Source organism: Zootermopsis nevadensis, unplaced genomic scaffold, assembly GCF_977971745.1.
Source record: "Zootermopsis nevadensis isolate Lab colony 2312 unplaced genomic scaffold, Znev_1.0 Znev_ptg000023l, whole genome shotgun sequence".
Classification (NCBI taxonomy): domain Eukaryota; kingdom Metazoa; phylum Arthropoda; class Insecta; order Blattodea; family Termopsidae; genus Zootermopsis; species Zootermopsis nevadensis.
Window position 1 is genome coordinate 554,994 of NW_028259155.1, and position 15,939 is coordinate 570,932.

General features: G+C 38.9%; 1 protein-coding gene and 1 long non-coding RNA gene across 4 annotated transcripts in view; one reads left to right on the plus strand and one right to left on the minus strand.

The window, feature by feature from the left end:
- LOC110834102 (uncharacterized) overlaps positions 1 to 15,939 on the minus strand; it is a 42,992-nt gene that overhangs the window by 8,532 nt on the left and 18,521 nt on the right. The window contains exon 1 of one of the 3 annotated variants that reach the window (XM_022072931.2): positions 686 to 865. The exons of the other annotated variants lie outside the window; for them this stretch is intronic. The gene's annotated coding sequence lies outside the window, so the exon portion shown is untranslated. Of the gene's footprint in view, positions 1 to 685; positions 866 to 15,939 lie in introns of those variants that run through there. 3 annotated transcript variants of the gene reach the window in all.
- LOC147872857 (uncharacterized) lies at positions 6,035 to 12,649 on the plus strand. The gene is made up of 3 exons (XR_015536668.1): positions 6,035 to 6,200; positions 9,719 to 9,830; positions 12,419 to 12,649. It is a non-coding gene; the product is annotated as an uncharacterized LOC147872857 (long non-coding RNA).

Here is a 15,939-nt window from a genome sequence, read left to right on the forward strand (position 1 = left end):
GTGCAACTGGATCAATCCAGGTTTAATTTATATAATTCGAGATAACGACTAGCGTAAATTGAGTTAAATTGTTTTGGGGCATAATTATCTTTATAGGTCCATATGATAAGGAACTACTAATAATAATTTCAAACAAAATCAAATCGTAGAACTCTTGAAACATTATTTCCTTCCGTCCCGGGGATACAGCCTAATTTGGAGGGCAAGCAATCTCATGCAACAGGTGTCTGAGAATTAACATGTATTCAGCTTACAGATGATAGAATTCTGACCACGTGACAGTCGTGAGACTCAATTCCACCCACAAACAAGTCTCGGTGACATCATGGGTTAGAGCCCCGACAGAGCAACGTTTTCTCTTCAACACAACGTCCCTTAGAAGAAGCTAGTCTCCTTCTAAGGGACTAACTCCTTCTCCCACTTATTTTACCTGATGACGGAGACAGATCCAGTCCCCGAAACGTCGTGTTATGAGAAACAACAGACGATGGATAAAATGTGAACCGAGACTATCGCAATACACCGACGTCAATGTCCTCGTTCGTTCCGAAAGGATTAACAATCTTCAGTTTTGATTATTGCAAGGAAAACCCGATTTATTATACTTTTAATTTCGTGTAAATATTATTAAATTAATCTCTGTGCCCCCAAATAAATCTACAAAGAACGAGAAAGCGAAACTCACCTTTCGCGAATATTTAGTTGGGTTCACTCCTTACGTCTTTCTTGGAAGCTGAAGACTTCTTTTCGGTTATTTCGTTCACGACTATTCGAAATGGAATTTCTTTTTGAGTTAAAAATAAATAAAAACTTGCGAAAAAGTGGCCAACGCCCGTGCTCACAGCTGAGCCCTTTCTGGTCCGCGCGGAGAACTTCTTGGTCCATATATACGAGCCACAGAGAGGCTGCAACGAGGGAAGGGCGCAGAGGAAAAACAACAGATAACAGAGAAGTGAACTTTGCATCAGAAGAAGGCGATTACTTTTTCATTGTACGGTTAAGCTTGTGTGAAAATGTCTTACAACACAATAAGAACTCCAAAGAAATGTGATCCTTCCAGTGCGCCCACATTTTATGGTAAATAAGCTATTACCAATTATTATTGATAATAGTCTCAGAAATAGTTATATTTTGCAGCTAATGAATTAACAAATGTTGTAGGCCTGCACGATTTCTTACGGCTAAGACATAATTTTGTTCGATACTGTCCATTGTCTGGCGAATACTGAACGACGTTTCCGGAGATGACTACTCCAGTCTTCAGGTGATTGCCTGTCATTTCACTGGTGCATTTATTTCATGCTGATATTGTCCTTATGGACTGTAATGTCCTGTGGACTTGTAGGCAGATGTCAACAATTCGGAGGAACACGCTGTCTTCTGATATTAACATGTCTGCCGTGAGAATCTGTTGGTGTACAGCCAACTCCCGAAACGTCGGCTATATGAAATGTAACTTAAGATAATTTACAGTATCCAATGATAATTTTTGTGAAATGAATCAGTCACAAGCCTCGAGAGAACAACGTCGCTCGCATCTGTTTAAATTTAGACTTAAATGCGTACAAACGACCGAACTTAGTTTACTTAGACACGATTGAACGTAATTTTCCGCATCTTCCTCCGGCCAACACAGAGACGAAGATGGTCCATTTGGCTCGTGCGGACGCTTATTTAAAATTATGTCCTACTCTGGTTTCTTGCATCAATTGTTTTTCGTATTCAGCTCCAGGTATGCACTACATGCACGTAGATTTCAACTCTGGTTAATTCCGAGGGCCCCGCCCCCCCCAAATCCCCGGTTATATGCTCCTGTTTTTCACCCGAGAGCCTAATTATTTGCATTTTTTCCTTTCTCTGCTATAAAGCAACAGTTTATTCGGTTTCGGTGCAGCCAAAAAATTGTTTTATTGAAATTTCGGTGATGTGTAAAACCACAGTCAGTTGATTCGTGAAGATCTCTGGATTCATGAAGACCGCAGACATTCAAATTAAATATATCGTTTCGTGCAATGGATCGAAACATAAGCTGTAATTATTAACCAAATGTCGCTGCTGGCATGAAACTGAGCATATGCCCTTGTTACTCATCTTCCTATTGCAAAATTACCAGGAAGGCCGCAGACCTTCCAGACACTAGAATGAAGTTCTTTTCCCTCTGAATTAACACTGCAATGACGTTTTACAAAAACTCCTTCTGTATTTGGTGGATGTCCCTCCAGCTTCTTATAAGTCACTCTAAAGGCTTCTTCTATATGCAGCTTGTTCATTTTTTTTTTATTGCAAACAAGGAATCTGTAGGCGTCTTCTTGGCGACAGAACGTCACTTGTGTAATATCTCGAAAGTTTCGCCATTACTGTCAATTAAAATCTTGTTAATACATTTTATTACAAACAAATATGTCGACACGTCATTCAAAATCAACCACAGTGAAGTGATATTTCCTTCCATTTGTCTGGCAACTAATTACGTAAAACCACTACACACTTTTAGCTAACACTTGTCAAGATATCTGCGGTCTGAGGTCAAACTGAGAGGCCGATCACAGGTTGTGACGCCACGCACGAATGCAACAAACAGCTGGTTGGGGGGAGAGGGGGTGTTTTCACTCTCGTGTCAAAAGGTCAGTTCTAGATAACCAACTTAACCGGTTCATGTTAGATAAATCACGTTCCCATAAATGTAGAAAGACTTTTTACTGGAAAAATTCAAGGTCAGCGGCCACCCAATTCGCTGCATCCGCTGGGTGAGTGACCATGGAGTTTCCTTATGGAAAGAATTACAGAAGAGGGCTTCATCGACCAACGCCAAGAGGTGGTCGCGTTAACTAGAAGATTGTGACAGTCGCTCGGACGCTAACTGCGAATGAATTTAATAATTATTCGCTGACAACCGACAATAGGCGATTCTGCAGCCTGCATGCGATGGAATAACAAAGTCCTTCGTAGATATCGAATGAGTTATCTAGAACGGAGTGAACTCGGAAACCTCGCCTCATCAACGAGAAGAGGCACAAACTTATAACTTATCGACAGCCAACGAGTCCTTCGAAACAGTGGCAAGGATGAATTATATTTCTTTAAAGGAGATTGCACTGTGAAAACGCGAAGTCTTATGGGTTGTTGTGCCGCGTAGTTTGACAAAACTTCTACCAGACTACACGGCGCAACAACCCAGAAGACCGCCATCTTCTTTTCAATTTTCGTAAAATTATAAGCTACTTGCTTGTCTCGTGTTTTTACATACTGCCCCTCAAAAATTCTTCGTTTACCCTGCATGTAAAACACGCTTCGAAATCTTTCCCCATTCCACCAATTTCGCATTTGAATGAACACTTAACGTGTGTTCCAAATTAAATTGCCGCTCTCAGCTTCAGTACTGCAACAGATAATTTGTTAAAGAATAATCGTATTTTATGAACTGTCTACCCTACAACCTTATAACGTTCTGCAAACTCTGTGGACATCCCTAATCTGATCAATACATTGTGGTTTATTACAGAGTATGCTATAATCATCAGACTGTATTTCATGGGCGGTAACTGTGCAATTAGATCAATTGCTAATTCATATGGCTCATCACATGGCTTTAATTTCAGCACAAATATTACCTCTGTTCACCCGAATACCTGAATCTTCCGTGTACACATGATATTGTTAAGCTTGGTAACAGAGCTGGCATAGTTGCCTTTCTGAAGAAATTCAGATACTCATTGTAATTTGCAACAACTTTTACGACTGTGAAAATGTCGAACGTGGTCTTCTGGGCTATGTCGCCATCTTCAGACGAAGGCGATATGTTGTTCGGGGGCGCTGGAAACCACGTGGAAGGACAAGGGCACACGGAGACGGCGACCGAGTGCAGGGGACCGGCCATTTGTTTCACAAGACGTGAATGAAACTGAGCACGCTAAGCTGATCGTGTCTGTCCGTCTGTCAGTAACTCGAGAACCGCTTGTCGGATATTGATGAACGTTGTTAAATTGGAGGCCACCGCAACTTCCTAAAATCGATGGCGGATGCACGGACATGTGAGTTTGGTGTCACTTTATACAGAGAAAGTCCTGAATCAATGTATCAGAAAAGGCGTACGACGAACACATGAAAACTATATTTGGCTTCTCGTTTTCTTGGTAATAATTTGTGAATCGCTGCAAATAAGCACTGGAATTTTGTATGTTGGTAGATCCGACAAATTTTGTTTCAAATATTGTTTAAAATCATCAACTGAAACAAGAAACAGGAGCATATATTTGAGGTTATGTCAGACAGAACGTGGGCAAAATCCGCACCGTACTGTACTGAAGTAACTTTTTTTTAATTCCAAGAAGAAAGTATATAATATTAACACTAACCTGAAACTGTTTAAAATTTGCAAATATCAAGAAATCCGACTGAACGAAGGCTCGATCACACAACAAACTTCGCACGAGTACAACGCCCTATCCCCATGAACTAAAGTGCATCTCGTTATTGGCATTAACAACACAAAGATTGCGAGAATTCATCTTAAAGTTGTCTGTATAATTAAATACAAATAAGGCAGTGTACGACTGAGAAATTGACATTTGTAACACCTGCAGAGGTAGTTTAGCAATATTCGATTTAATGCGTAAAATAAACTTCTAAAATAAAAATAAAAATATTTTGAATTGTGTAAGTATTTAAATATTATTTATATATCATATTCAATCTGCAGTTTGAATTACGCCAGAACACACAGCCGTAAGCACATAACGGTGTGTTGAGTGTAGTTCGGCTTTCAAGAAACGTCGACGTGGTAATGGAGACAGAGGGAGATATAATGGAGTATGAGAGTTCTCCAACTCTCTTTTAAAAAATAATTCTGCAAAGGTAAGGACGTATAGGCCTACCGATACTAAAGCAAATTAATTTCCTCAGACATATCGACTTTATTTCAATTCGTGTGCCCCATATTCCGTTTCCTAATACATTCTCGTACGAAATTTCCAGTAAGCCAACTTACCGGATGCATAATTATAAATGACATCCTTTTCGTATAACTATTAGTCTCTATACACAAATATGATCGTCAGATGTCTGCATTGTTTACGAAGCAAATTCGTGTTTAATTTCGGCTAAACATTAAAAGACAGGAAGCCCTGGGGGCGTGGACAGTCCGAACAATGCAGTGTTTACATCAAAATAAGTACTCACAACAAAAGTAAAGCCCTCAATCAAAAATTTTTTTACTAATCTTCTGCAGCAAAAACGAGAAATTATTAATCATTATTTATTTGTACAGGAAGTTGGCTGTGCCTGAAATCAACATTTATGTACACACACAGGAAACCGATGAATGCTCTTCATTGTAATTTATAAAATACCATAAATAAAGATTATAAAAACTGTTTATGAGCATAAATTACTCTAATTAGCGACACAAGAAACCGGGCTACGAATTTCAAAAACTTTAATACGCAGGACTAATTTCAAAAATACTGGAGGGATAATTTTGCAAGTTCCAGTCGCAAAACTGCACAGTTATTATTGACTCCGCTCTGTAGGGCCTCCTGTCTGAATACCTCAGGTTCAAAATAGATTTTTATGATGTAAGACTTGAGGTTCTCACAGCGGTGAGTATGAAGATATCCGTCTTCTGGGTTGTTGCGCTGTGTAGTCTGGTCGATGTTAACCAACGTTTCAGAGGTCATACTGCTTCCATCATCAGAGTATGAAGATTTCTGTCTTCTGGGTTGTTGCGCTGTGTAGTCTGGTCGATGTTAACCAACGTTTCAGAGGTCATACTGCCTCCATCATCAGAGTATGAAGATTTCCGTCTTCTGGGTTGTTGCGCTGTGTAGTCTGGTCGATGTTAACCAACGTTTCAGAGGTCATACTGCCTCCATCATCAGAGTATGAAGATTTCTGTCTTCTGGGTTGTTGCGCTGTGTAGTCTGGTCGATGTTAACCAACGTTTCAGAGGTCATACTGCCTCCATCATCAGAGTATGAAGATTTCTGTCTTCTGGGTTGTTGCGCTGTGTAGTCTGGTCGATGTTAACCGACCAGACTACACAGCGCAACAACCCAGAATACGGATATCTTCAGATTTTTATGAATTCGTATTTGGAATACATTCTATAATATACCGAGTGAATTTGCTGTGAATATTTGTCTTTCATCCTAACGAAACAAAGAGGATTGAGCGTGATAGACACGAAGAAACATGACGACAGGGTGAGTTTCATAAATTACCCTACTAGTAATTTAATAATATTAAAATGGTAAAATCTCTTATTCTAAGATAAGCTGAATATGTAGCATGAGACACGGACAGGTTAAAATAATGTAGCTGGAGGTCACCTTCTGAGACCTAGTTTTAGATGGGAGAATAATAGTAAAATTCACTTATACAGAAGCAGTGTGTGAGAGCATGGGCTAGATTCAAGCAGCTAAGAATACAGTCCAGTAACGGGCTCTTTTAGACGCGGTAGTAAAACTTCGGTTTGTGTAAAGTAACGATAAGTTTTTCAGGGTTAGAATCAATTATATATCACATCTAATCCAGGTACTGGACGTAGTAATATTGAAATTATTAATTCGTACGTGAGCGATTGTATTACGAATCTAGTATTTTGTGTATATTAGCCGAAATGAAATAATACAGGCTGAAGTAAGACTTTTAGTAAAAGCGAAAGTTTTTGTAATCGAGGCTGTAACATCTGATGTTAAACAACAGTACGGTAACGCATATAATTAAAGTAGATGAAAATGGATTTCAGAATGAGAAGAAGAAATAAGACAGTGTCTTAATTGAGAGGACTTCTGAGCTTGTTTATTTTTTTATTTTTTTCAAAATTACAGCATCTTTACTGAGCTACTTAGCGTCAGGGAAAATATGTAGTGAAGGAGTGCACAAGACAAGTGAAAAGTGGTTTGGTAAGAAAATCGAAGTAACAAAGAAAATGGTTTCCTTGGCCAACATAATTTATTCAGACAAGTCCTTACTTTTAAGTTTACGAAGCTGTAATTTCCATTCACTTAGATGAACATTAAATTACAAAGTTTCATTATATATGACATTGTACTTGTTTCAACGTATTTTGGCTTCTCTTTATATCTCTCGCTTACAAGATAAGGACACAAATTAAATGAACAAGCATTAATTAATCTTCTAATAAGAGAAGAAAAACAGTTTTAATATAATAGCCTCGACATAAGGAGGAGAGTTCTTATTAGAAAATTAAAACGTAAAGTTAATATTTTCGAAAGAGCAGCGGCCCTATGAAGGGTCAGTAACCCTCGGCGTAGTCTGCCCTCTGTCTAACGAGGTTCGAAAAGCTACCGCAAAGATTTTCCAGAAAGGCCGAGGCTCAGAGAGGGCTGGAGTCCCTCTGTAGTAATAGCACCAAAGGCACCAGAAACATCAAATATTTTCACAGCGTAAGTAACAAAACACCTGAGGACAAAGTTTGGTGGGAATTTCTGTACACATTTTATGAAGCGAATTCATCGTCGATTGACGTCGGCTTAGAGTTCATTACAAACTGAATCAATTAAGTGCCAGTCTTTGTACCGAAGAGCACATTAATGACTGACGCACTTGTAGGTCAGTAATGATTGTAGTTTCGTGGTCTTCAAATAAAGCAATGCCGTATATCGCAAAAATAAGATATCAAACAGAAGAATTTACACAAACGAGATGCACTGTAAGTGACTTGCAAACTGCTTCGGTTTTGGCCGACCAACAAGCGCTTACGATTTATAAACATTCCAAAATTCCTGCTCCCAATTCTTCATTATAACTCAGCGATGAGTATCGTATGCAAAGATACCAGGTTCGAAAATTGGAGGACGAACACACACACACACACACACGTGTGCCTATTCGCTCCAAATGTCTCAGACCTTCTTTTCTGAAACATTCTCAGTACAGGCTAGGCCAAATTTCGACCTACACAAAACAATTGTAACGTAATCTTGTACACATTAATATTCAGGTTTTGAACCATGAGAATGGAACATAAGAAATTCTTAACTTAATAGTAAACTAAAGGGGACTGATAAATAATTTGTGATAATGAAAACCGGATTAAAAAGATGTAATTATGTGGCTGTGTGGTCGTACCATTGGATTTCATGCCAGCAGAGGGTGTATTGAAGAGATTAATAAGCAGACTTATAACTATGCACTATGGAGCTAATTGATTAGTGAGGTTTCAGAGTTGAAACCATTTTTCAGGGCAAAGCGAAAGTTCATTGAGACCACATCCGGCTTGAGAGACAGCGGATTGGCACTTATGCCGAAGATAATGAAATTGTGGTCCTGTGCCTTGAGCAAAGCAAGACGATAAATGCAAATGATTCAGATGTCAGATCGCGGCTCCATACTGTAGCAGCCAATGTTTCAGGAGGGCACAGACGAGAGCAATTATGAAGTCCCTCACATGAAACACTCTAGAGTTTCCATACCGAAACACGATGTACTGCTATGAAATAAAACAAATGTATGTTCCTACTGCACACAAACACTGAGCCGGTTCATTTCGGTTCACACATAATATCTGATGTCAAAATATTTGTTTTTCTCTCACATTATTTGCACCGTACTCGTCTTTGCTGAGATACACTGACGATCGTAATGCAGTGTATACGTTTCAAAGCCGCCTCTTCATATTACGATACGAATATTGACATAATATGCACTGCACAGTTTTATTTCCGAATAAAGGATTGCCTCACGTTTATCGTGCGTAAATACAATATGATCATAATATGCCGATTCGTTTCAGTTCCTTTGTGAGCTTAAAAAGTGTTTGAACAGGTGCAATATTTACCATTCGCCATTTTTTCTGTCTGATGAAAAACACCAGTTTTTCCTGAAAACGTTCTCATCACCGGAAACCGTCCACCGCCATGCTTAGGGTGGGATTCGAACTACGGATCACAGTGGTCGAGCACCGACAAAATTTTCCCTTAATAAGTAATATTAATGCATCCAATTTTCAGATGAACGCAAAGAATGCGAACACCTGCTGGTAGAAGGATCCTCCAATCGCTTGGATGAAGGCAATTTTCTAAATGAGAGACGCGAAATAACTTCGTTACGTCTTCCATTAAGTTCGCGCCCAGGAAGCAGCAACACCTGTCCCCCTGTGCTCGCCGACATAATGCAGCTCTTCCCGACGTCCTCAATACGACGTTCTAAATAAATATAAGTTTAAATAATTACATCTGGAAGCTGTAGACTATTTAGCAGCCATGTATCAAATGCAAAATTAATTTACAATTAAGTGAACACAGAATTTAGAAGACGTTCGGTTCACTTTACATTTTAAAAACTGACTGAAATTACGATGATGAGTTTGGGCGAGCCTCTGGTCCCGTGTGGACGCGGTGACGAACAGAAAGTCTTTGCCCCTGCCGGAAATCGAACTCTGGTCGTCCAGCCAGCCACGAAGGTACTGTACGAGCTCCCTATATAATCAAGTGCACCGGTTAATTAACGTCGGACGACGTGACATGATTATCGTGTTCGGGAAACTTGTAAGGACAAAGAAAGGAGCGGTCACAGTCTGCATGCATTTTCTATCTAGACACTCGCTTGGAAGGACTGAGGAAACCCTTGAAAACTATCAGACAGGGTACTGACCGTCCTCTTTAAGAATCTAACCACGTCATCTGTGAATGAAAGTCTGGAACATTACCGATTCCTTTGTAAAAGAATTGTCCTTGAATAAACCATTCACTCTCAGGGCTTGTCTGGAGTTAGCACGGGGCGAAGATGCTGGAAAGATCCTTTCATAGACATGAACCGAACGTCCTCAGGGATTAAACCGACCACGTAATCCAGTCATTGGCCTCCTGGTAAGTTCTTACACACTGCTTCAGAGACAACACGCTCAGTGTGAACTCATGCTGAAATTAACCGTATCTTCCAGCTACGTCCGTCGCCCTTTTAGAAGAAAATAAGAAAATAATGTAGCTCCAAATGGAAAGTTGCAGCCACCAGACTGGAGTTCCCCCAAGCCACACGACCAGTCTGGAATATGTAAATAGCACCCATTTTTAGACAATCAGCGCCATTCTTGGTTTCTTATTCTCAGTCTGTGTTGCATTCAATAAGTGAGATGATAATTTTATATGATTTGGAAAATAAGTTCAAAATGTCTGAAAATAATCAGCTCTTGATGGAATTATAACAATACCAACACGATGTTGAACACTCTCGCTTCCCTGAGACGCATTTGACACGCGAGGGGCGTTGCGAGCACGTGGTTAATGATCGTGATTTATACTCGAACGGCCCTACAGCACCTGAAGTCTCTCGTGTTCTTCAGTACAGAACAGTAAGTTGCCTTAAATTCGGCTATAACTTCTTCCCTTCACATGATTTTCAGTTGCTCGTTCACTAATACATTAAGTCCAACTTAAAACGTCGTTAAACAAACACATGATGCTTTAGAAGTTCGTTCTATTTGTCTTATAGCAACTGGACGTCAGGACCGATTTCCATTTAAAAATTCATTTTCAGTTAGTGTCTACATGACAACCAGTTTAAGACAGCAACTGAGTCAACTCCTGAACAGTAAAGTTTACATCTGCCAGATTACACGTCACAACAACCCTGAAGACAGCGATCTTCAGACTCACCGCCGTGGAAACCTCAAATCCCGACTCCTTAAGAGTAATTTATATCAACTACACCTCAGAAAATGTGTGTTTCCCAAAATTGTACTAGCATTATGAATCAGTCATTGGCCCATCCCTTTACGAAATCATGGTACTGTAACTTACGACTCCAGAATAAAAAAAGACAGAAACGCTAACCCCTGCAAAGCATCGACCTCCAGGCAAAATATTGGGTAGTTTTTCTTTAAAATTCTTTAACTTTTTTACTTAGACTGATAGCGAAGCAGTGGCAAAAAGAATTGCTAAGATCACTTCGGCGATATTTCTCAGTAAGATGTACCACCTCCCGCAACCGAATCTGGCACGAGTAATTAAGTAATTATCATTAATGCGTTCAAAGAAGTAAAAGGTTTAATCAAGACTGAAGAATGGAACGTGATTCATCTTCCACACGAGGTCATAAAAACTCGTTCTTCAAGAAGACAGCTGCCTGCGTATGCATTCCACAGTTAAATGCGAAGAATAGGAAAATGCCCTGAGAACCAGTTTCAGAGATTAGTGGACGATTGAATTAAAGAACCCACTGCAACCTCGAGGGCAAAAAAGTGTAACCATCAACAGCGAAAATGATGCTGAATGTAATGACTAAATGATAACATTAACAATAATTCCATTATTTTTTTTTTAATTTTCGACAACAGCAAGAAAGCTTGACTGGTTAGAAGACAAGATATGAAAAGAACTACGGATAACCAAAGTTATACGATCAATAAATATTTATTAAAACCCGAGAAACATCAGCGAGGAAAATGTAATTCTTGCCGGAGATGTCAGTGTTCCTGTACATTTTATTAGCAGCAGAAACACATCTGGCTGAGACACTGACCTTGAACTTACGTTGTACCGTGGAAGTAGAGTAGTGATTATGCACAGATTAAAAGTGCCCAAACAGACGAACAAAATCGTTTTGCCTTTAAACTTTAATATGAAAAAGAGCATCAGGTTGCCTCGTATTTAACCTGAGTATTAAAGGAATTTAATGTGACTCAAATCTCTTCATATTTATAGTCAAATAACGAGCGTAATGTAAAGATGCAATTTCCTTCAAATTCTTTTAAGTTTACTGGAGTGAGTGAGTTCAAGACAACAGACAGATTCTGAGGCTTAAATCAAAAGAGGGTTTCGCACAAAACCAAAAGAAAGAAAGGAATTAACAATTAAGAAGCGTAAAGCGAATCCTTGTGAAAGTTTAGACAAAAATATATGAGAAGTACAGGGTTCTAGAAATACGAACAAAAGACTGTGTTAACCAGACGACTATGGAATCGACCGGCTCATCTAGAGCAGTGGTATTCAACCTTTTTGGTTCGCGTACCCCCAGATATAATTTCTCTTCAACTTTGTACCCCCAAAGTTGTTATATAATCTACATCTAAAATAAATTAAATAAATTACATTACTGATTATTCAGTGTTTATCATAAAATAATGTATATATATTTTTTTAAATTTCACGTACCCCCGGGGGTACGCGTACCCCAGGTTGAATACCACTGATCTAGAGGACAATATCATGAACAATGATGTCAAAAGCATTACTTGGATCGAAATATAGAGAACCAGATTGTGCTTGGAATTAAATTTACGAAAGACTGAAAATTATACAAATGGTTACAGAATAAATTTGAAAAGTTTTTGAGAAAAAAAAAAGTATTAAGAACAGAAATTCGTACTGGATACACTGGCATTAAAACACAAGTTAAGGAAGGAATAAAGTATCAGAACAAACAATGATTACAAATGAAAACATTCCATCCATTCCAGTGCGCTTGGAATGCCTGAAATGCTCGTAGCTCTGCTGACTCCAACACAAAAGACAGTAGCAGTTGGTAAGGAGTCTGAAGTAACTATATCAAAATGAGTGAAGGACGGACGGACGGACAGCGTATTAAAGTAGATTTACGGTAACTAACAAAGGCATCTGTAACATTCGGATCATTAGTTTTAAGCTGAACAAATGCCACACTTCCTTTAGAAATTACAAACACATTTTCAAAAATGAGTTAGAGACTGTCACACACAAACTTTAAACTCCGTTGCCTATCAAAGTTAAAATTATTTGTGAATACTTTCAGAGATAAAAGAATTCAAAAGGAGAATAATGTACATCAGACATTGCATTTAAATACGGACGAAAATTGTGGGGTTTCTTGTGCATTAAACCACAAGAGAGGAAATTTATACTTTATAAAAAGATTATATGGAATAGCTAATTTTAAAACTTTGATAACAAATCATTCAAGCGATCATCACGCGAACACAAGAGCAGTCAAAAGAAGATAAGTGTACTGTAAAGTAACACATATTCGCACAGGAGATTACGAAAAGGATGGCAGACATACATTGAGATCAATAACCAAATAAGGATGGTAAACATCTAGCTAAGCTGAATCAGAATTAAAAGCAAACATTTACGTCAGAAGAGTTACCAAATAAAACGATAACAAGTAGTCTTCTTTTGAATAATAAGGTTGTACAGAGAATGTCCAAGATAACAGGCAACACTGTCAGTCACATCACGTCTAACTTTATTAGACTGACGCAAGTTAGCCTCGAGAAAACCAATTAACTGTGTCATTACCACAAACATCAATTTCACACAACAAACCTACACGGAAATGTAGAATGTTTAGTTCAATTTCCAAAGAGTTAAAAGTAATTTTCAATTACTTTTACGTCAGTATTAGAAGGAATGCAGTGGTTGAAACAAGTCAATTAGAACTACTCAGAACAGGAATATCAATCCAAACGCGTTCATTAGTGAGTTCAAGGTCACGCATGCGTTTAAAACTAGAAAAACTGACGATCAATGGTGAGCACCATTATTTTAATCGGCATATTCTGTGCCTGCAGAGAAAGCGATGTAATTATCAGGAAGCAATTCGTGATTACAGAACGAATCATAAAGCCACGTCCAAGTAGTAACACGATTTCGTAAAAATTAGTGCATTTAGTATACAATCCCGTAACATCTCGATGAACAGTCTCAATGCATTGGTAACACCCATAATACGACATGCTGAGACGATACGAATTTTTGCAAAGGGTACCTGACACACAGGCTTGGCGTTAGGGGACACGTCTACGCCACTCGAAGCATTGGATGCCCATCGCCGTCAATGAAGGCGCTTGGCCACTGGGCGGATCCTCTGACAGCATGTGCCAATGGAATAGGCATCGATGGTCTGGATGGTGGCGTCCTGTGATACGTTGTTATGAAACGTCTTTTGACCTGTCTACACGATTTCGCTTCGTTTGTAAAACATAAAGAAATTTAAGAAAATCTAAATTTGATTGTCATTGCAGAATTTTTTCACGTTATCGCAAACTAGTGAAAGCACAATTAGGGCAGGGATATTTTACTCATTAAAAGCCATTCTTTATAATCTGAGTACCCAAAGAAAACACTTGTTCCTTAATTATAATCAGACATTGTGAGATTATAATTAACTTGAAAACTTGCAAAGAATACCAAGTTACGTGTATGTTCCGGTATAATTTTTTATTCAACTCTTTGTCAGGAATTGCGTTTCAAATTTGGAGCGTTTAAACTTGGGTGTCATTAAAATCACATGACACAATTACGCCATCGCGATGTATTTTATTTTTCAAAAAAGTTTAAAAACTATTCAGTAATTTTTACATCATAATCAAGAGACCAGTCTGTAACAGGAATGTCAACCCACGCCCACACTTTAGCAGTTTACAAATCACGTGTCTAATTAACGCTATAAACTTACTTGAAAATTTAAATTGCCAAATTTAAGTTGTATTGAATGTTAAACATTTTCTGTCAGTGCGAAACACAGATCATGAGTCAGGAAATGCGAATGTAGTAATCATAAGAATAATAATTATGACGGTGTACAGAATCTGCTAGGCCTCTGTGTGAAACGTTCCATGTCACAGGAAGTAAGAAGCATTTAATCATCTGTGATATGTGGATAAACGGCTGGAACAGCTGGTTTAATGGACTTCGCAGTTGCTAGCTGAACAAGCAGCCATTGTCTTAACTCCTTACGCCTGCCTCGCGCAAATAAACTACAGGAAACAAGGAGAGGTGTTATTGTGGCACATTTGCTACAAGACACTTAAACTTTCATCCAACGCGCACACAATCCACCAGCCATTAGTCGAGGGGGTGAAGATAGCACGAAGCTTAGTAACTAATTGTCACAAACTTTTCATTTAGCACGAACCACTCTTCTGTTACAATTTATTCTTCTTGCGCTCACTCACTCTGCAAAGGAGACATCGAGGACAAAAGCAAAACTTTCAAATTACCTTCTACACGAAAGAGCCATTACTCTCTCTTCTCTCTCTCTCTCTCTCTCTCCAAATAATTATGTCAGGCAGATCTCCGCGCCTCGTCGCCGCGGTCGAATATTCTGGAGCGTCTTTCCCACTGAGTACGACGACGGGGACAATGTCGCCATTAGTTTTGAGTCATCCTGTTCTGTACTTAGATAATCTTCTGACTATAGAAAAGTGCAGAAAGATGACTCCTCTGGAGCTGTGAGTGAATCACGAAAGGTTGCAGGTACCTGTTCTACCGCTCAGTCACCGAGACTTCGACCAAATCTTTGAAATCGCTTCAATCCACTCCTAAAAAAAAACAGTGACTACTTCCTGGTAAATATCCCCAAATATTGCTATTAACCATACGAAGCTTTCATACTTGATATTGTTTTAAGCTCGCTTCCTTCTGATTACAGTGAATGTTGAAATTTGCATTAACAGGCGCATGAAAGGGTAAGTTCTTTTGAATTCAGACGTCGAAATCCAAGCTAATATATCAACGAACTCCCTTAAAAGTACGGGCAGACGCTTAGTGGCAAGATTTCACGTATTCTTAACCCCTGTCACTAGACGGAAGTCAGAGGTCAGATTCAAGGCACGACAACTTCACCTCCGGAAGAGAAAAGTAAGTATCCATCATGCAGGAGGTTGCATGGACATCAGAGCATGAATAGGACACGAGAAGTCTGTGCTGTGACATTTAACGCAATTGGAAAGTATTAATATATCATAAGGGAAACCATAATCATAATTAAACTTTTTGGATGTCTTCTGGGTTGTAACGCCGTGTAGTCTGGCAGAAGTTTATCATCGTTTCAGAGGTCCTTGTTGCCTCCAACATCAGGGCAGACATTTCCTGGGACACTCTGTATAATCTAAACTAATCACGGCATCGTTAAAAACAATAAGTAAATAGAGCGACAAATGTTTATTAATTATCTGACCAGAGGACACGGCTATTAAACAGGTATTCGATCTGTGACAGT